We start from the raw sequence: 22,669 nt of genomic DNA on the forward strand, positions 1-22,669 counted from the left end.
CCCTTTGTTCTTTCTTCCCCTTCTGGAACTCTTATGATGCATAGATTGGCATGCTTTATATTATCCCATAGGTTCCTTATATTGTTTTCATTGTTTTTTATTTTTTTCTCTCAACTGTTCTGATTGTGTGCTTTCTGTTGTCCTGTCTTCTAGGTCACTTATTCGTTCCTCTGCATTATCTAGCCTGCATTGTACTGCCTTTAGGTCAGATCTCATTTCAGCCAATGAAATTACCAATTTTACTTGGCTCTTCTTTATAGCTACTATTTTGTTTTTGACATATTTTATGTCTCTAAACACTATCTCTTTTAATTCCTTCAGTAATTCGATCACTTCTTTTTAGAAATCTTGATCTAATAGGCCATTAATATCTATTTCATTGATCGTTCTTTCAGGGGATTTCTCTTTCTCTTTTAATTGGGAATACTTCCTCTGCTTCTTCAACTGCTCATATCTCTCTGACACTGTGGCTTAAGGAGTATCAGTTATCTATTGTGACCCTTAAAGGGGTTTATTTCTTTATCTATCTAAGGCCTATGCTGGAATAAAACTTAAAAACGAGAGAGAGAAATAGAATTTTAAAAGAATGGAGAAAAAGAAGGTTTGAAAACAGTGCATAATCAATAATAGAAGAGCAAGTTGAAGAAGAATAGGAATCGAGTTGAGATGTCTTTTTAAAACCTTAACAAAAAGAAGAAAAAAATCAAAACACAGTATTTAAAACCTGTGAATAATCAATAACAGATCAAATCCAAGAGAATTAAAAATGAAATGAGAATTGTAAACATATAGAACTGTTTAAAAAGTAAAGATTAAAAAGCTAATAGAAAATAAAACAGGTATAAAAAGATTTTAAAAACAAAGATGTGTTCTCCTAGAGACTGAATGCTCTTAATGGTTTTATTGAGAGGTCTTTGTGTCTTCGCCCTGTTTCATGAACTCAGCCTGCTCTGTTGGCCCCCTCGTCTGTGCTGCTCACAGTGTCCATTGGCAAGAAGATTGCACCCCTCCAACACTGGGTCAGGTGCTGCTCTCCTTCGCGGTGGGCGGGTGGATCACTCCCCATCCAGATGCCACAGTCAGTGCTGTGTCAGTTGCTCCAAAGGTAGGCTCAGCTTCAAGAATAACAGGTTTATGGAGATATAATTCACATACCATAAAATGCAGCCATTGAAAGTGTGCATTAGGGTTTTATGTACATTTCAGGGTTGTGTAGCCATCACCCCCAAAAGGAACCAGTACCCTTTAGTAAGTCAGTCCCTAACCTTCCTTTCCCTTAGCCCTCAACAGCCACCACTCTACTTTCTGCCTCTATGGGTTTGCCTGTTCTAGGCATTTCATATAAATAGAACCATACAGTATGCTGTCTTTTTTGATTATCGTCTTTCATTTAGTGTGACGTTGTCAAGGCTCATCCATCGTGTAGCATATATCAATACCCAAATTCCTTTTTGTATTCATATAATATGCCATATTTATAAATACACCACATTGCTTATCCATCCATCAGTTGATGATGAATAATTCTGCTGTAAATGCTCATGGACAAGTTTTTGTGTGAACACATATTTTCACTTCTCTTCAGGATATATCAAAAAATGGAATCGCTGGGATGTATTCTACTTTTAAATTTTTGAGGAATTGCTAATATAGCTTTTAAAGTGACTGAAGCATTGTATATTTCCAGAAATAATGTATGAGGAGTCCAGTTTCTCCACATCCTCATCTACACTTTTTATTACTGGGTTTATAGATTCATATTTATATATCATATATCATATATATATGTCATCCTAGTTGGTATGAAGTGGTATGTCATTGTGATTTTGATTTCTGTTTCCCTAATGCCTACTGATGTTGAACATCTTTTTATGTGCTTAGTTCCCATTCGTATGTCTTCTTTGGAGAAACACCTATTCAAATTCTTTGCCCATTTTAATTATATTTGTCTTTGTATTGTCATGTTTTAAGTCTTCTTTGTCTATTCTGGATAAAAGTCCCTTATCAGGGAAAATTTTGGAAATATTTTCATCCATCCTGTGGATTGTCTTCTTACTTTCTTGATGAAGTCCTTTGAAGCACAGAAGTTTTTAATTTTACTGAAGTCCAGTTTACTTGATTGTTTTTCTTTTGTTGTTTGTGCTTTTGGTGTCATATATTACAAGTATTTGTAATCCAAAGTCCTGAAGATTTTCTCATTGTTCATTTTCTAAATGTTTCATAGTTTCAGGTCTGTGATTTATTTTGAGTTAATTTCCATAAATGGTGTTAAGATAAAAGTTCAGTTTTCTTTCTTTCCAGGTGTATGTACAGGTGTCCCAGCATCATTTTTGTAAAGATTATTTTTTCCCCATTGGATTGTCATGGCACCTTTGTCAAAAATTAAATGGCTGTGTGTAAGACTTTGTTTATGGTCTCTTAGTTCTTTTCTCTCAATCTATTTTTCTGTCCTTTCTGCAAGTATCACACTGTATGGATCACAGTTTTGTTAGTGAGTTTTGAATTTGGAAACTTCAAAACTTTGTGTTCTTTTTCAAGATTGTTTTGACTATATTGGGTATCTTGCATTTCCATATTAGTTTTAGGATCAGCTTGTTCATTTCTGCCAAAAAGCCAGAGCTGCATTGAATGTATAGGTCATTTTGAGGACAATGGCCATCCTAACAATAATAAGGCTTCTGATCCATGAACACAGAAGAGCTTTCCATTTATTTTAGGTCATTTTTAACTTCTATCACTAGTATTTTAGTTTTCAATATACAAGTTTCAGATATTTTTCTCAGTATTCCACATATTTTTCTTAATATTATAATTATTTTATTCTTTTTGATGCTATTGTAAATGAAAAGGTTTCCTTCATTTTATTTTTAGATTATTCACTGCTGTTGAATAGAAATGTAATTAATTTTTGTATATTCATTTGTGTCTTACAATTTTGGTCAGACTGGGTTATTAATTCTAAGAGGATTTTTTTTTCTTTTCTCTCTATTTTTCCTTTGTGGATTCCTTGTGATTTCAATATATAATATCATATCATCTGGAATCAAAACAGTTTTGTTTCTTTCTTTCTAATCTAGAGGCTTTATTTTCTTTGTCTGATTGATTTGACTAGAACTTCTAGTACAATGTTGATTTTGGGAGGGAATAATTCAGTGCTTCTGCATTATGTATGATCTTTGCTTCAGGTTTTTCATAGATGTTCTCTGTCAAGTTGAGGAAGTTCTCTTCTATTCCTAGTTTTTATCCATTATTCTATTAATATGGTGTATTACATGAATTGACTTTTGTATGTTGTACTGCCTTTGCATACCTGGATACATCCCACTTAATTGTGGTCTATTTTATATGTTACTGTTTTGGATTTGCTTGTATTCTGTTGAGGATTTTTGCATTTATATTCATAAGAGATAGTCTTTAGTTTTCTTGTGATGCCTTTGTCTGGTTTTCCTATCAGTGTGATACTAGTCTCATTGAATGAATTGGGAAGTGTGCCCACCTCTTTATTTTCAGACGAATTTGTGAAGCATTTTTTGTTTGTTTTTGTTTTTGTTTTTTCTTTAAGTAGTTGATGGAATTCACCAGCAAAGCCATACGGGCCTAGCATTTCTTTGTGTGAATGTTTTGGATTGCTATTTCAGTCACTACTTACTGTAGGATTATTTGAGTTTTCTATTTCTCCTTGAATTAGCTTCAGTCATTTATGTCCTTCTAGGAATTTATCCATTTCATCTAGATTATCTCATTTATTGGCTATATAATTATCCATGGTATTCCCTTATATTCCTTGTTATTTTTGTAAGGGCAGTAGTGACATCCTTCCTTTCATTTCTCATTTTAGTAATTTGAATCTTCTCTCTCTTTTTTTCAGTACTAGATAAAATTTGTCAATTTTACTGATCTTTTCAAAGAACCAACTATTCCTTTTGTTGATTATTCTCTGTTGTTCATCTATTGTCTATTCCATTTATTTCTGCCTTTAGTATTTTGATTAGAATGTTTAATTCATTTATATTAATGTAATTTCTTATCAGATTGAAGTTACAACTGCTGTCTACTTTCTATATGTCTTTTTTTCCCATTCCTCTATTACTACACATTTTTGTACAAAGTAAGCATTTTCAAGTGTGCCATTTTAATTTGTTTATTTTATCTTTTTCTTCTCCTCCTCCTACTCTTCCTCCTCCTCCTTCTCTTCCATTGCCCTGGAGATTATAATTAACATCTTGTTTTAAAGCAATCTAGTTCACATGAATACCAACTTAATTTCAACAGTACACAAAAACTTTGCTTTGGTATCAGTCTTTTCCCTCCCCCTCCTCATGCTGTCACTGTCATACAAATTGCACCTTTATGCATTTATAAGCTCATCTACACAGTTTCATAAGTATTGTTTTATGCAGTTGTCCTTTACATCAAATAGAGCAAAACATTTACATGTAATACCCGATTTATACTGTTTTATTTTTTTACTCATGTAGTAGTGCTTTTTATTTTTCAAGCGAGTGTCCTTTCATTTACACCTGTTGGACTATCCTTAGTATTTCTTGTAGGGCAGGCCTGCTAGCAATGGATTCTTTCAGATTTTGTTTTTGTAGGAGTGTCTTAATTTTTCCTTTAATTTTTTTGAAGAATCATTTTGCTGGCTATAAAATACTTGGTGACAGTCTTTTCCTTTTATCTCTTTGACGATACCATCCACTGCCTTCTGGTCTTCATGGTTTTTGATGAGAAATCAACTGTCTTACTGAGGAGCCTTTCTATATGTTGAGCCACTTTTGTCTTTCGGCTGTCAAGATACTTTATTCTTGTCTTTTGACACACTGAATCTGATGTGCCTATTTTAGATGTCTCTACGTTTATACCACGTGGAGTTTGTTGAGCTGCTGGGATGTACAAATTAATGTTTTCATCAAATTTGGGAAGTTTTCAGCCATTATTTCTTTATATATTCTTTCTGCCCCTTTTTTTCTCTCCCTCCTTCTGGCGCTCCCATTATGTGTGTATTGGTATTGTTGATGGTGTCCCACCTATCTCTGACACAGTGTTCATTTTTTTTTTTCATTCCTTTTTCTTTCTGTTCCACAGACAGGATAATCTCAGTAGTTTTAATTTAACTGACTTTTTCTTCAACAAGTTCATATCTACAGAGAAACCACTTATTGAAGTTTTTATTTTAGTCATTATATTTGTATCTCTAAAATTTCTAGTTGTTTTTTATTATAAATTTTATTTATTGTTATTCTCTGTACAATGAGATGAGCACATAATTTAATCCTTTAGGCATGGTTTCTGTTAGTATTTTGAACATATGTGTAATTGCTTATTTATGTCTTTGTCTAGTATGTCCAGTGTCTGGGCTACCTCAGGGAGTTTCTGTTGACTACTTTTTCCCCGTCTGTTATGACCAAACTTTTCTGTTTCTTTGTACATCTTCTAATTTTCTGTTGAAAACTGGACATTTAAAATATTACAATGTGGCAGATCTGAAAGCCTGATTTTCCTCATCTCCAGGGTTTATCATTGCTTTCATTGTCATTGCTGCTGCTGCTATTTATTTAGTTACTTTCCTGAACAAATTCTGTAAAGTCTGTTTTCTTTATCATGCATGACCATGAGATCAGTGTGTGTGAAGAAAGCCTAGTTGTCATCACTGTAGTAATGATTGGACAGTGATTTCTTTCAATGCCTGGAGCCAATCGTTTGAGCTGTTGCCAGGTGGCTGTGTGTCCACGTGCTGAGGGATGCCCTCAGCACCGGCATGCAGTCAGCAGCTCTTCCGTAGCCTTTAGTTCTTGCTTATGCAGAACCTCAAGTTCAGCCAGAGTTGAAGGCTTAGGATTTTCTCAGATCTTTCCTTGCCATGTGCCACACATGTATATTGCCTTCTACAATTCTCAGAATTTTTTGGAGCTTTTTAACCCTACCTTCACCCCCAGAAAGTCTCATTACTCAATTTTGCCTTCTAAGTTTCCTAGTCAGCACCTAGTTAGCCTCTACTGGTCCCACTGCCTCAGACAGTTGTAATGTTAGATACTCACTGCTGTTTCCCACACACACTCTGGGGACAGGCTGTTTGCACAGCATGAGTCTGTGATAGGTCACATAGTGACAGCTCTCTGGGGGCGGATTTTTTGGGTAACTTTAAATCACTTCTGCCCCTACCTTGATTGTGAGACTATTGCTTATAAAGGCCACCATTTAGGTGAGGATACAGGGATGGGGTAGATCAAGTTACAATGCCTCAAAACTCACTATCTTTATGGAGATTTAGCTGGGTTTTTTTTCTCAAATAAAGACTCCCCGGATTGCTGGAAGTCTTGGTTTAATTTCCAGAGTTCTACAGAGGTTAATTTTGACAAATTTTGCCATTGTCATTGCTTCATAGAGGAGTAAGTTTTCCAAGATGTTTACTCAGATAGTCTAGAAGTGTATCCCATTTGCATTTGTGTTCAACTGAGTTACTTGCAAGACTAACTAATTCTACAGCTCCAGCTCCATTCACGTAAGAGTCCATCTGCATGGATTCTCCTACAGCAGTGTACAACCTGTTGTCAGATTGTTGTTTTTCTTATTAAAGTGTAGGGGTTTTTAAAAATATGCTCATGAATAGCCTTTTGTCATTTTTACACATTACAAAACTTCCACTAGTCTGTAGCTATTTTTTCCCCTCACTTATTGTTGCTTTAATGAAGTTCTCACTTTTAAGGATTTTCAGTATAGCAGTTTGTGAATGCTGATCACACGGGTGAGGCATTTAACTACTGTCTAAACCTCAGTCTTTGCTCTGATTCACTGTCTGGAACATCTGAACACATCTACTGAACCCCGTATACCAATGGATGCTGACAGACCTAATTAAAAAAATGCTTTTTAAGTAAAGCAAAGAATATTAACTTTGACACTGGAAACGACAAATCTCAAATTTCCTAGCTGATCTTGCTTTCTGTGATCATGAGCTACATCATGTTTTTAGAGCCGACAGGCATATTGAACTACTGATTTTACTTCATCGGATTTTAGAATGCAGAACACATTTCAGGCCCACTTATAGCAACATATGTGTATCTTAAAGGATATGTACATATGATGATGTCTTTATTATAAGTACCTTATTTTATTTTAGGTACCTACTGCTGTGCACCTCATTAAGGAAAGCTTGAAACTGCACTACTGAAATTTTTCATACCACCATCATCCCATAGCATCACTTTTGCACTTAGATGTTGTGTGGCAGAGTATTTTTCTGCTCCCTAGAAATGATCAATGTTGAAGGGGGAAAAAAAAACCCTCCTCAAATAAATATACTCCAAATCACACACTTATCTGAACAATGGCCACCATTTTAGTCCATAGTCCACACCAATCCATCTACTCATACTGACTCAGAGTACTCAACATAGACAATCCACCCCTGAATTCAGGGCCCTCAACACACGTTCTATCCCCTCCCCATTCCTTGTTGATTCTGACCTACTTTTGTCCAACGCGTCCTGCCAGTCTCTTTGCTACCTGACTGCACTTTTTAATTTTTACCTTTGAGTTCCAGGCTGCGCCTAGTGATTCCCAGAGAAACGCCAGACACTTGGCTCAACAGGAGGGGCGGTGAGGATTTCAGAAAGCTGTTAACCTAACTCACTTTCAGATCAGTGAGTGGCTGTTGTGAGCATTCCTTCTAGATCTCTGCCATACCGGCTGCATCCACCCCAGCAAAATAACGTAGCTCCTCCAACCACCTCTGCCTCCATTCATCTGGGTTTCTGCTTTCAGTGACACTCAGATGCTGCTGATGGGCATTATATATATATATATATTTTTTTTTTTTAATTAAAGTATAGTCAGTTACAATGTGTCAATTTCTGATGTACAGCACAATGTTCCAGTCCTTCATATTCACATATATATGTATGAATTCCTTTTCATATTTTTTTACTAAAGTTTATTCCAAGATATTAAATATTGTTCCATGTGCTATACAGAAGAAATTTAGTTTTTTAGCTATTTTTAAATATAGTAGTTAATATTTGCAAATCTCAATCTCTGATGGAAATATTTAAAGCCACATCTGGAACCCTTGTTGTGGAAGTGTCTGAGAAATATATTTTCGACCTCATAGACTTTTGGTTAGGAAGTTGGAATAAAGGCTGACCTGGCTCACCTAACTTGTCTGCCTTTGTGAGTAAAGAGGTCTGGAGTTTCAAGTCCCAATGAAATGTCCCAGCCCTTCAGTAGCAATCTCTTAAAGCAACCAAAATGCTCCCATCTACCAGAGCATGACTTGTCCTTAGACACTGCTGGACATAACCACCGACGCTGTCTAAGGCGTCGTCTTCATCTGGTGCACACTTTCTTTAGATGTGTAATATCCTGATTAACAGGACAAGTTAGTTTGGATTCCCAAGTCCACAGGCAGCCTTCTGCCTGACTTTGGAGTATATATGTTCATTGAAGAGTCCTCTTTCAGATCAGCTAGAGCTGTCTGGTGTGTGGTGTCCCAGAGAATGTGGGTGCAGTGCTCCCCACCAGAGTCCTACCAGTTGTTTTATTGCAGGAAGAGAGAGAGCAAAAGAGACAGAACAGGAAGTTCTTGTCCAGCCTCAAACACAGTCACCCCCTCCCAGGGCTCTTGCTCTGGGACAGACAGCAGTGCAGGTCAGCAACGATGTGGCCCCGGTGTACTCCAAAACATGGTGTGGTTTTACTGGGCTATCTGTGTCTTTCATGGGCCCTGCAAAGTTCTCGGCTTTGTGAAATGGGGAACTAAGGAACTCCCACCCATGGCTGTAACTCCCAGGGTTTGCACCCTTACGGGTTTTGAGGATTTGCTGGCAACTCTTTCTTTTTCACTGGGTCATGTCTCGGTTACACCTGCAGTCCTGTGACTTCCTTATCAGAACTGCTCCTTACGTTCGGGATTTAGTGAAAGATGCCATTTTAGCCTGTAAGTTCATGTTCAGGGAGGAGGAGGAAGAAGCACAGATCAGAATTGCTCTTTTGCTTTTTTTTATTATTGTTTTCATAAGCCATCTCCTGTTGTCGAATGGACACTGAGCCAATGAATGACTGTTACACCCCCATTTGAATGATGAGAAAAATGACACTCAGGGAGAGGAGGCAAACTTCCTGAGGTTCCAAAGACCAAAAGGGATGAGCACAGAATAAGATCCCTGCAAATTTCTTGTCTGTCATTCGCCTTTAGGTCAATGACAGAGTGCCGTGTGTAGTAGTAAAGTTGTAACATGCTTTTAAAAGGGTGCAGATGTTCTTGTTTTGTTTATAAAATCACAGTGTTTTGTCTGAGACTCTGAAAAAGAGAAATGGGTTAGTAAATGTTGGTTTCTCATCCTTGGTCCTTCCTCCCCTTCACAGATATGGACCCTTCCATCTGTAGCAGGAATAAGACAGCCCCAGCCTTCCCGTCTCATGAGATCAGTACTCATTCATTTCATTCCTGCCCACCAGTAGGTGATAAAGCACAGCGAGATTTTCATGTCCTGCTTCACTGATTCTTGTGAAATTAGGTGTTTGAAGATAGAAACTCATGAAAGGAAGCTGCTTTTTTTTATATAAAGTGCAGTAATTTTCCTAGCAGAGAAGGAAATTGAGGATTTTCTTCATTGAAAATTAATAGAGATTTCAAGAGCATCTGTATTTCTGATGCATAGATTAAAATGACAAAATCTAGAGGGATTACAGAAACACAAGGAAGATACCAAAAGTGCCTTTAAAGAGCTTTTCTAAGACTGGGCTTGTAAAGAGACTGTTAGTTGACAGAGACCCTCTTCTCACCCATAGTCCCTCTCCTTAGGTTGGAAAGGGCCAGCGCTTCCCATGTGTGCAGTCCTGGTGCTTCAAGTGAGTTGTAGGGTAGGGCAGTGCTTATGGTGCTCCCTTCAGTTTGTCCATCCTAAGTAACCCCTGGCAGTCAGGGCGAGTGTGTTGCAACTACGTGAACCATTCACCATGCTCTCCGTGGTGTGTGCTCATCTCAGCTCATCCAGCCTCAGGTGATGGCAGAGCAGAGAGTGGTGGCAATAGGTCAGCCATGAGTAAGAGGGAGCCACTGGAGTCAGCTGGGGCCCAAGTGGCTAGGAGTTCCAGGTTGAATTCCCAGGACTTCCCACAGCTTATTCATTCAGCTAATACTTCTCCAGCACCTGTCATGTGCTGGTGCTTCCATTGTGAACAGAACCAAATCCCTGTCCTCATGAAGATGACGTTCTAGTGGACATAAGAAATGATAAACGCAGAAGCAGATCCAGGTCAGGACACATGAGTGCTGTCTACTTTGGAGTGCACAAGGTGAGATCCTTTGGGAAGGAATGTATGATACAGGAAAATGTGGGGGAGAGGATGGCCGTATCCCAGGTCTTATTTGGGTCCCTGAGATGCACCTCGTGATGTGTGGGTATTTGGTTTGCACAGGAACGAATCCAAGAGAGAGCCACAATTCAGTAAATGTAGATTTATTCAGAGAGATATATACTCCACAGACAGAATGGGCTGTTTCAGAAGGCAAGAGAAAGGCCATGAGGAGTGAGGGTTGGGTGCTCCAGTTTAAAGTAAAAGTAGATACACACTCCACAGACATAGTGTGGGCTGTCTCCCTCAGCAGAGAGAGCAGCCACGAGGTGTGGTTGTTAGTTTTTATGCACTCAGTATCTTCATATGCTAATAAGTGGGAGGAATATTCCAACCGCTTTGGGGAAGGTGTTGCGATTACCAGAAATTGGGCCACCACTCACCCTTTGACCTTTCATGGTCAGCCTTGAACCTGTCCTGGCACCTGTGGGAGTGCCAGTTAGCATCCTGCTGTATTTCAGTGAGTGTGTATTGAAGCTCAAGATCTACTGGGAGTTGACTTTTCCACCGTCACGGTGCTAATGGCTGTGCCATGCTATTAATGGCTGTGCCCGGCCCCCTTCCCTCCTGTCTCATGAAGGAGCTCTGGACTGATTGCACAATTGCAGAGCAGGGGATAGAGTGGAAAGAACTTCATAAGTGGAAGGTGGAAGGCAGTGTTTGTAGTAGAATTCTCAAGTCAATTATAAAGTAAGGGTCTTCTGTTTGCTGGGATTACCTGGTGTCACATTAGGGAGCTGTGAGCCTTGGGGACTTCAGTGAGTGGGTGGCTCACTGTATATACTGTGTTGCTTCTTAGGCGGCTCGAGAACAGTTGGCTTATATGTGACCCATTCACTCAAGCAGGGGTCTTTTTGGGGATTTTCTGCACTTGAGGCTAACATGGGTCACATGGGGGGGCAGGACCGGCCAGTCACAGCTTGGTCCACAGTCACCTAGTGCCCTCGTGGCTTTCATCCCATGGATGTGTCCCCTCCCCCTCAATGGGGACAAGGTCAAAAGTGGTGGGGCAGCTTCTCAGTGGCGAAGGCATTGCACTCCAGACCCAACACTCAACAGCATGGACCCCTGGTGTTGGCCACAGTCTTAGCTAGATGAGGCTGTTGAGTAGCTGAGCTCATGAGACGTGGGTGCCATGCTTCCACTCTCACCAAGAGCTCTACTTTTGAAGGTTCTGATCAGACAGCCACAAATACTCCCTAGCCCATAAACAAGGAACAGTCCCTTTCACCCGGGGAAGGGCACACAGAAGGAGAATGGATCATCCCGAGAGCAGGAGAGGCCAAATCAGTCCTGCCCTCAGGGGTCTGACAGACGAGCCAGCTCAGTTCCTCTTACTAGTTGTTTACTTGGAGGATGTGGGGTATTTTGGTGACCTGCAAGTGTCAGGAAATAGTACACGAGGGCTTTGTAGATTTTCTGGTCCGGTGTTAACTCACCCCATTGTAGCTGTTGTGCAAGGAAACAAAACTTGGTGGACAACAGGCCATGGCCTCTGCTCCCTGGTGGAGCCAGGAGATTACAATGTTAAGAACGACTGCAGGGGCATCATTTCTATGTTGAGAGGCCAGATGGCCTTACATATCTCTCATGCTGGATGCCTAAGTTGCAAAGGGAAACTGGAATTCATCCAGCTCTCCAGCCAAGGAGGAGGCCACAAGTGGCCTCCCCCACCAACTGTGAGCTCTTTGCCTCCACTGACAGCAGCATGTATAGCAAAAAGCTGGGCTGCCACCTGCGTTTCCGTGTAAACATCCGAGTAGCCACAACAATGGCCTCGTGAGCGATGGTGTGCCCAAGGAAGCGCTGTGTGGGACAGAGGGAGGAGTGCCGGGGTCAGACCCCGGGAGGGCAGGCAGGCAGTGAGGACATCTGTGCAGCGCAGGTGCCATGGAACTGAGCCAAAGGGAGGCTGGTTTTGGAGCAGGGAGCCTGGGCAGTGCCGTGTTGTTCGTAAGAAGATCCTGGGCTCTGGATCCAAGAAGTCATTGGCTTGATTCCTGACCTCAACCCTCATCTTGGGCAAATGTTTGAAGCTTTCTGTGCCTCTGTTTCTTGGTGTCCCAGTTGGGGACAATAGTAGCAATTACTTCTGAGAGTCAGGAGTGCCTTTATAGATGTCATTTCATTACGCTCACATCAGCCCACGAGCACAGTGCTAGGTCCCCCATTTTACACATGGCAGACAAGTAACTTTTAATCAGTAATCACGCAGCTAATAATGGTCATAATCAGCATTTGAATTTGATCCCTGTGTCCAGATAATTTCTATTCTCACTCAGTATTACTGGAAAACTAGTAAAGTCAGAACAAACACTGCTGAGAAGTGGGTGCTTGAAACATGTTTGTCATCTTTGCCATTGGGGAGTGTTGAGTTCACATTCCTCACAGCACTTCTGAGGCTCCCTGCATCTCCGCTGCCCCTGGTGGGGTCTACAGGGCTCTGGGCAGCTTCTCCTTGTTCTCTAACCCCAAGGCTCTCTGCTCTCTGCAGGTTGATTCTCAACCCTGACTGCTCGGTAGAGCTAGTGTCTAAAAACAAAAAAATGTGGGGAGGGTACGGCTCAGTGGTAGAGCACGTGCTTAGCATGCAAGAGGTCCTGGGTTCAATTCCCAGTACCTCCATTAAAATAAATAATGCTCAATACTCCCCACAAAAAGAAAAGAAGTATTTAAAAAATAATAAACAGTACAAAGGCCCCACTCCAGGCTGTGGTGCACTATTGTTTAAAGGCTCCCAAATGCATCCCATATGCAGGAGGGTGAGAGCTATCCCTATACACTTCTTGTGAGCTTGTCCACTCACACCCATTAGCCTCTTGAAACAGTAAAACTACTTGGCTCAGCCTAGAACTTTCTCCCGATTTCTAGAGTTTTATTTTACTACTGCACATCTCTCCTGGAGCCCACAGGAACTCAGCCAGAACTGAATCAGTTGTCTCTTCTCATGACTTGCCCCTCTTCCTGCCCTTCTTTTTTTTTTTAACATTTTTTATTCATTTATAATCATTTTACAATGTTGTGTCAAATTCCAGTGTTCAGCACAATTTTTCAGTCATTCATGGACATATACACACTCATTGGCACAATTTTTCTCTGTGATTTATCATAACACTTTGTGTATATTTCCCTGTGCTATACAGTGTAATCTCGTTTATCTAGTCTACAATTTTGAAATCCCAGTCTATCCCTTCCCACCGTCTACCCCCCTGGTAAACACAAGTCTGTATTCTCTGTCCATGAGTCTATTTCTGTCCTGTATTTATGCTTTGCTTTTGTTTGTTTGTTTGTTTTTGTTTTTTAGATTCCACATAATAGCGATCTCATATGGTATTTTTCTTTCTCTTTCTGGCTTACTTCACTTAGAATGACATTCTCCAGGAGCAACCATGTTGCTGCAAATGACATTATGTTGTCGGTTTTTATGGCTGAGTAGTATTCCATTGTATAAATATACCACATCTTCTTTATCCAGTCACCTGTTGATAGACATTTAGGCTGTTTCCATGTTTTGGCTATTGTAAATAGTGCTGCTATGAACATTGGGGTGCAGGTGTCATCCTGAAGTAGATTTCCTTCTGGATTCAAGCCCAGGAGTGGAATTCCTGGGTCATATGGTAAGTCTATTCCTAGTCTTTTGAGGAATCTCCACACTGTTTTCCATAGTGGCTGCACCAAACTGCATTCCCACCAGCAGTGTAGGAGGGTTCCCCTTTCTCCACAGCCTCTCCAGCATTTGTCATTTGTGGATTTTTGAATGACGGCCATTCTGACTGGTGTGAGGTGATACCTCACTGTAGTTTTGATTTGCATTTCTCTGATGATTAGTGATATTGAACATTTTTTATGTGCTTTTTGATCATTTGAATGTCTTCCTTGGAGAATTGCTTGTTTAGGTATTCTGCCCATTTTTGGATTGGGTTGTTTATTTTTCTCTTATTGAGTTGTATGAGCTGCTTATATATTTTGGAGATCAAGCCTTTGTCGGTTTCACTTGCAAAAATTTTCTCCCATTCCGTAGGTTTTCTTCTTGTTTTATTTCTGGTTTCCTTTGCTCTGAAGAAGCTTGTAAGTTTCATTAGGTCCCATTTGTTTATTCTTGCTTTTATTTCTTCTAGGAGAAAATTTTTGAAATGTATGTCAGATAATGTTTTGCCTATGTTTTCCTCTAGGAGGTTCTTGCCCTTCTTATTTCAGGGAATGGCACTATAATTTAGGGCACTGCCAATGCCAGAAAGCTGGCCGGCATCCTTGACCTGTTCCTGCCCTTCCATCACACCTGTGGCCAATCCGTCCACCTGCTGAAATGTTTTCTTCTCTCTCCTCCTGGCAGGGCCTCAGCAGGACTTCACATGAACCTGCCAATTGTCCTCCCTGACACTATCTTGTCTCTTTCTAGATCACTTTGCATGTCTCCTCTACCTTGGAGGCACACAGAGTCCTTTGTGATGTACACCTGTGATCTCCCCACCTGGTTGTCTCATCTGCCTCCCACACCCTGTGCTCGCTTGTAGACTATTTGCAGTTCCTGGAAGGGACCTGGCTCTCTTTGGCCTCCCACCATTGCATGCGCAGCTCCCCAGGGAGAAATGGCCTTAACATTATAAGTTCACCTGATCAATTCTAGGGCATCTCAGAGCTCACCACAGTGGTTCTCTCCTCTGGGAGAGCCTTGGCTACAGTTTCGGCTCCCTGCCCCGAGCACCCTCTGCTGACTGTTATCCAAGCCCTCTTAACATGCCTCCTCAGCCATTATTTCACGATGAGTCCTGTGCACCTAGGAGCTCCCAGAAGCAGGGACTGTGTCTTTTTCCTCTTTATTCTCAGAGCATTGTAGAGACTCAGGTATAACGGTGGAGGGCACAGTGGTTATTCTGCAATTTCTCTAGAGTTGGGGCCTAGGGGTAACAGTCTGGTGGGAAGAAGGGCTTAGGGGATTTACCCTGAAGCCACATTTTCAATTAACATTTCATGTTGTTTTTGTCTACTATTTAAAGTTACGAGTCTTAAAACACAATGACGATTTCTAAAAATTACATTACCGATGATTGAGAAAAATGGCAGTTTTCCATATTTAAGAATATTATTTTAAGTTTGTGTGACTGGGGTGGTGGAAAATAGAAATGCAGGGGCTACTAAAGCATTCTCATCCCCTTCCCCACCCTCAGGTCCTTTGGACAGAAGAGACAGAGGGATGTGAGGAGAAGGCTTGGAGGGTGAACCGTGCAGTGCTTTTAAATTGTGACAGTTACTTGTGCTTTTTTTACTTTTTTTTTAATGGAGGTAATGGGGCTTGAACCCAGGACCTTGTACATACTTAGCACGTGCTCTATCACTGAGCTATACCCACCCTTCCCCCCGATATTTGTGTTTTTAGTGGGCATAATGTGCTGGTAGCAGGTACGTTAGCATCAGACACAGTCACCTGCCTCTGACCATCACGTTAATACCTTTCCCTTGAGCTAGAGAACTAGTCTGTTTCCAAAAGTTCAATAAATTATCTACATTTTCTTTTTTCTTAAACAAAAGGTATTAACTCATTTTTTTCTTTAGTATCGCCTATAAATAAAATGTGATTTTATTAACCATTTACCAAAGTGTTAAGTGTAATAAATATTAAGTACAGATTTCTGAAGCATCAGGCATCACTGAAGATCCACATTCTTCTGTTCTGTCTCTCTGTTAGTCACCTTACTTTTGGAGTTCTGGAAGCGGTGCCAGGCAGAACTTGAGTACAAATGGGAGACGGTTGGGCAGGAAGAACAAGTCCGGCCAGAATAGGAGGCGAGGTGTCCCCACGTGGAGATAGATGAGATTACCCAGGAAAAGCGGGCGCTGTTTAGATGCACTTTATTCTGTTTACTTCTGGACTTGTCAGCCTTGGCTGCATGTTGGAATCACCAGGGGACCTTAAAAAATGTTGGTGCCTGGGTTCCATCACTGCAAACTCTGATTGTACTTAGTGGCCTGGGGTGCATTCTGGCATAGGGAAGTTTTTAAAGCTCCTCTGGTTATTCTAATGTGCAGCCAAGTTGAAGGAGCACTGCCTGGAATGGTGGACACAGAAGAGAAGTGAGGTCCTTCCTTCATAATAACAGTAAAAAGGGGGAAAAGAAAAAGACTGGTATAAGTGTATATGTAAAGAGGCATTGATTTGTATCCTTTCATGACACCAATAAAAAATGCAAAATATAAATTAGCTGCAATGACATAGATGTAGAAGGAAAGACAAATTGGTTTTTATAGTTGACTCCCATTTTTTTAAATGCGCCTTCATTATTGTGGCCTCCTTTTCATCATAGACTAGGTGCCCCTTTGTCTTGAACTAAGTCCCGGTCACTGCTCCCCCTTCCTACTGGGATGTGCACAAAGCAGCATGGCTCTCATCCTAAAGTCAGAGAAAGGGTAGAAGAAGCAGGGAAACATTTGTTGAGGTGCCATCAGTGTTTGAGCAGTGTTTGAGCTAGTCATTTTACATAACTGGAAATGTAAATTTATTGCTGCCACTCCTGCTGCAAAATTAAAAAAATAAAACTGTATATCTTTGTATCAACATTCCAGAGCTATGAAAAGATGATTTTTGAGTCATTTGTATTATTGCTTCTTTCCATCAGCTGAGATAATTTAGAGCTGATGGTGCTTGCAGTCAGCAGCAGCAGGACAGTAGGTTGTGAGAATGAATAACTCTTGGGAAAAAAAGGCTTTTACTAGGAGTATCTGAAAATGTCTCCAAATATAGATTTAATAAATTGAATCACAGATCTACAGAATGTTGGCACTGAAAAGATATGGAGGGAGCAGGTCAAACTCCTCTTTTTATAAATGGAAAAAAATGAGGTTCAGCTACCAATAGAAAGTGACATTTGTCTTTTACAATGTAATAAGCTTCTAATAATCCCCATTATGAATAGTTCCCATTGTTTACAACTGAAGATGGGGGTAAAAGCATATGTTGGTGAAAGACTGTACATTCAGAGATGAAAGCTGAATCTTAGACAAAATTAGATGTTCATAATGCTTTTGAGTCATGAAAAACAAAAACTTATCATATTGGCAGCATACAAAAAATACTGAAGAGAAGTTTTTTGGTCATTTAAACTGCCAAGTTTAAATTTAAATTTGCAAGCTAATAAGTTTAAATTTTCATTGGAACATGCTTGTTGAAAAATTGAAGATGAAGACTCATTTAACTTTATCATTCTTCCTTATTTAAAAAATTGCCTTATTATTTTTTTAGTTTTTTATTTGAAGTATTTTACTTTACTTGAGAAAGCATGCTCCATTGTTTAGAGAGGCCAGCATTGTGGTAGTGAGATCTTGTGAATGAAGTTGCCTAAATTCATATTTGAACACAGCAGCTTGCTTCCTGAGTGATCTTGGACAACTTAACTTCTCTGTGCCATAGTTTCCTATAAAATAAGAATAAGAGAGTTGCTTCTTCATGACAGTGGTAAGGAAGGGTCAAAGTAATGTATAGAATCTACTTGGAAGGCTTCCTGGCACAGAGGAAGGGCCATGTACTTAGTTACAGCTATTATTATACTATATCTGGTTTTATAATCCAGTTAAATCTTGATTCTTGCTGATTTCATCTCTTAAAAAATTCTAAATATAAACTCTAAAATGGAAACTCTTAAACTTCATAGTTGTAGCTAATTAACACATAAAGCTCAACCAAGAAACACACAGTGGACACCAGTTAGCTGCAGACAACTGTGATTCTTTCTGTCCTGCACAGACCCTAAGCTGTCACTACCTTCACTTCTGAAATCAAAGGCAAGCTAAGGAATAGAGCTTTAAATCTTGGCCTCGTCAGGTGCTCAGACCATGGCAGGGAAACAGTTTACTGTTCACATGTGCATTTTCAAAAAATAGTATTAAAACGAACACTGTACATATTTTGTTGTGTGTTTGACATCGTTAACAGAAAAGAAAAGAAAAAAAAAACAGGAAAAAACCCATGCATTTACAAACAAGGAGGCTATGTCTGAAATTTTTTTTTTATATTATGTTTAGGATTTACTGACCAGTTAGGAGAAATATCATTTCATTGGTGTAATCCCTTGATTGACTAAACTTGTTTTTTTAATTAGGAAGAAGAGCGTGTTCCCTTTACCACCTGGGGAAAGTGTATACATATAACCCTTTGTGCAAGTGCTCTTTTTCTGGGTAAGAACCTGCCACAGACTTTTAAAATCTAATGTGAAATGCTGAGAAAACTGAAAGTCAAGCTGGGAACTATGTAGTCTCATAGAGGAAACTTTTTCCAGAGAACATCTGAGCCAATGCAGGGCGCCGCTCTGGAGGTTCCACAGTCTCTTCTGCTCACAGTGCTTCCCCCAATTCTTTTCACCTCATTTGTTCAAATCAGATCAGTGGTTTAGGATTCTCCAGGGTCTGATTAAGAGACCAGATGGAGGCATTAAATTTCTAAAATTTTCCAAGTGTAACAACCTAGGTAAAATGTCTAAGAATAGCCTAACAAAAGGATAGTAGGAACTATCAAAAAATAAAAGTAAAAACTACTGAAAGATATAAAAGGTGCTTTAATCACATGATTCTAGATTAAAAGATCATATCTCCAAAATATCAGAAGTTATAAAATTGATTTGGGTTTATTGTGAATAAAATCATATTAGTAATATAAAAATTAATAAGATAATGAGAGTTTTACTAGTTCAAGAATAGCCAGATTATAAAATAAGGCAGGAAGTCCAGATATGGGCTCTGATATCAATAATAATTGAATATAAGAGATGGAAGGCATTACAAATCAGGGAGATAAATAAAGTTTATTCAGTGAATGGAACACTTGTTAGCTACTTGGGGGAAAAGAAAAGATTGAAATCATACAGTGAACCATATATTGTGATAAATTCCAGAAACATTTAAAAAGTAACACAATTAGAAAAAAACTACAAATAAATATGGATGAGTATACAACCTCTAGATGGACAGTAAGTATCAGAGGAAATTATACAAAGATTTCCATGCATCAGAGCATCCTAATTTTAAACAAAACACCAGAGAATGTTATTTGCTTACAAATCCGACAAGGGGCTAATTCCTTCAATACATAGAGAGTTCAGATCACTTCAAAGGTAACATCAAAATATCTCAGAAGCGTAGAAGGCAGAGAAGATGAACACACATTCACAAAAGAAAAAATAGATGTCACACTTCAATGGTAATTCACTCAGTGCACATCAAAATGAAATAGTTTTCCACCTCTCAAGTGACACAGCTCTGTTTATGAGGATGAATTGCCAGTGATCACCAATCCCATGCCTAGGTTCCTGGATAATTTTTGTGAAGTATGGTTGATTTACAATGCTGTGTTAATTTCTGGTGTACTCCTCAAGCCTTCTTAGAAAGCAGTCTGGCAGTTGATATCAAGAGTCAAAAATATTCATATGTTTTAATCCACTAATTCAGCTTTGAAAAACTTTTAATCAGGAATTATTTCAAAATGGCAGGGAAAAGTCAGTATGGATGCAAGTCACAGACATACTTTTATATGTGTATATATATATATAAAATCTCAGCCAAAATATTCTTCCAACTCTTCACAAAGTAGAATAGTATGCAGTCATGAAAAAGTGTGTCCATGAAAATATTTTATGACATGTCAAAGTGTTATGCTTATGATAGATTGGAGAATTAAATTAATATAAAAAATGATTTGTAATATACAAACAATGCACCATTCTGAAGGAATTATGTCTATAGGTTGAAGCATTATTCTTATTTTATTTTTTATTCATTTTCAGAGTTGGAGTCTTTTGATTGTAGGTGACAAAATCAATCTCCAATGTGTTTAAACAACAACCAAAAAATGGGGATCCATGGGATTCATTGGTTCCTGTAAATGAAAACCTCAGGTCTGAGGTCTGGCTTCAGTCAAGGAGAGATACTCTAGCCCAGATGATGTCAAGGGCTGCTTTTGTCCTGTCTTCATTCTGTGTCCAAAGATGTCTCAGCATGATGCTTCTAGGCACGCAGCATCCCAGATCATCCATCCAAACCAAGACAGGTCTCTTTTGGCAGCTTCCTCTCTTGATAGAGGAAGCTTATGATTCACATGGGCACCAGCATGTATCTCCTCACATAATAGTGGCTCTTCCTGGGTTATTTGCCAATTCTCCAATCATGTGCGAGGCCAATACAATGAGGGGTATTATTTGTCTTAAACCAGCTGAGATCTACTTCTGGTGCTTCAGAAAGAGTGGGTCAATTGAGGTTAAATCACAGGACTAAAAACAAAAGGGAGGTTATTTATCCTAAAGCAAGTTCTGGGTCCTCTTCTAAGACTGGGGACAGATCCAGGACAGCAGTTCTGTCCACTACTGAGTACTTTCAAATTTTCTTTAATGAGCAAATGTTAAATTTATGATCAGAAAAGATGATAAATAAGAAACTTGAGGAAGGAGAACGGAAAGCTTTCCTGTTTCTTAAGAAATAGTGAACCCATTAAGTGCTTGGAAGAAAAATGGAAATGTGTCAAGTTTGTAAAAGTTCTGAAATGAATTAGAATTGATTTTACAGACCATGTAGGAGACAGTGCTATACAGTTAGTGTGTCTTTGGGCTCTTTGAGTATTTCAGTACTTTCACTTAATAGTTGCTTCATTTGGGGCAAATTGCAACATCTCCACGTGGCTCTATTTCCACATCTGTAAAAGAGATATAATATTACCTTCCCCACAGGGTGATTGTGAGGATTTTGAAAAATAGATGTGTGCTGAAGCAATAGTAAGTATTTAAGCATTCTTAACTATTATGTTTACTTAATACATAATTAAAAAATTACTATGCAGACTTTTAAAAAATGCATACTATTTAAATGGCCTATATGAGCTGTACAAGAGAGGAAGGCTTAATATACCTTCTATAATACATTTTTCTCAGCCTTAACTAATTTTCACATTTAATCACACACACACCAAAAAGTTATTCCTTTCACAAGCATGAAGACTTAACTGTGAAGAAAAGGATGATGAAAGAGAGTAGAGGAGAAAATAAAATGCTTTCTCTACAAACTGATGGCTTAAAAACTAAGAAAAAACACCTTTTTAAGACTTTGGTCACCATATTCATAGCTTATACTTAGGTAGAGTTTTTCACATGCCTGCGGTTAATGTTCCAATTGTTTTCACAATTAGTAAATAATTGACTCATCACAATAGTCCTATAAATTGCTATTATTATCCCCCCATTATATGGGTGAGGAGATTGGAGCCCATAGAGGTTAAGAAATTTGCACAAGGCCCCACAGCTAGCATCAGAGCTGGGATCCAGATGCAGGAGTGTGGCTCCAGGAGGGGCTTGTAAACACTCCCTCTGCTCTCCCATGCAGGTGCAAGCCAGCCACCTGCTATTACTGTAAATAACATGATGTGGTTCACTTAGTCCTGAAATTCACATTCTTTGTAGCTTTCTCTCTGGGGCACCCATCAGGAGCAGCCAGGGACACTGAGTACATGCTTCTGGACTATGACCAAGAAGGTAGATGGAAGGAAAACTGTTTAAAAATGGGATCTTTAATGTTCATTCTTCAGTGGCCAGGAAAAAAACCTGCCTAGTGAGGAACTGAAACCCTATTAGCCACGTGCAAATTATGCTTCAGACACCCCCGCTGCCCTTGGGTCCACACAGTCAAAACTACAGTGGATTAGGGACATGAATCTTGTGCAAATGCAGGGAGTAGGAATACCTGCCATTTTAAGATCTCAAGGAGTATGAAAAGCATGTGAAGCTTTCATCAGCAGAGACCTGCTGTCACTTCCACTGTTTCCCTCAGGGCATGTCCACAGCTTCACTGGTCCTATTCAGAATGAAGACGACAGCTAGCACCTGCTGACCCCTGAATCAGTGATAGGTTCTCCCTTGAAAGGAAGCATATCCCCTTCATGGGTTACAACTAGTTCATAACCTAAGTAATTCTACAGATGTAGAAGGGATACTTTCATTGGTTCTGCTATCACAGACTTCCCTCCAAAAGATCATGCCACCAGTTACCCCATTTTCACCCATTAAAATATAGTTAACAGGCTTCCTTCTTTAGTGCAGTTTTAGGTTTACAGAAAAATTCACAGAAAGTGGAGTTCCCATATATTCCCTATGCCCTGCACACAGCTGCTCCTGCTGCCAGCGTGTTACATTAGTGGATGCACTCATTCTTTTTGACATCTTTCATTCCTCCTCCCCTAAAATTTAACATGACTGATATTCACGTCTCTTATGGCATTTACGTGTGATTTATATCACTTCTCACGTTTATGTGAAGTTTACAACACATGCATGTTTTCTGT

At 39.4% G+C, this 22,669-nt stretch overlaps 1 long non-coding RNA gene across 1 annotated transcript in view; it reads left to right on the plus strand.

The window, feature by feature from the left end:
- LOC140701226 (uncharacterized) overlaps window positions 1–22,669 on the plus strand; it is a 34,305-nt gene that overhangs the window by 9,690 nt on the left and 1,946 nt on the right. The window contains exon 3 of the long non-coding RNA XR_012080188.1: window positions 18,453–18,528. This is a non-coding gene — a long non-coding RNA (uncharacterized lncRNA). The remainder of the gene's footprint in view (window positions 1–18,452; window positions 18,529–22,669) is intronic.

Source organism: Vicugna pacos, chromosome 14 (genome assembly GCF_048564905.1).
Source record: "Vicugna pacos chromosome 14, VicPac4, whole genome shotgun sequence".
Taxonomy (NCBI): Eukaryota; Metazoa; Chordata; class Mammalia; order Artiodactyla; family Camelidae; genus Vicugna; species Vicugna pacos.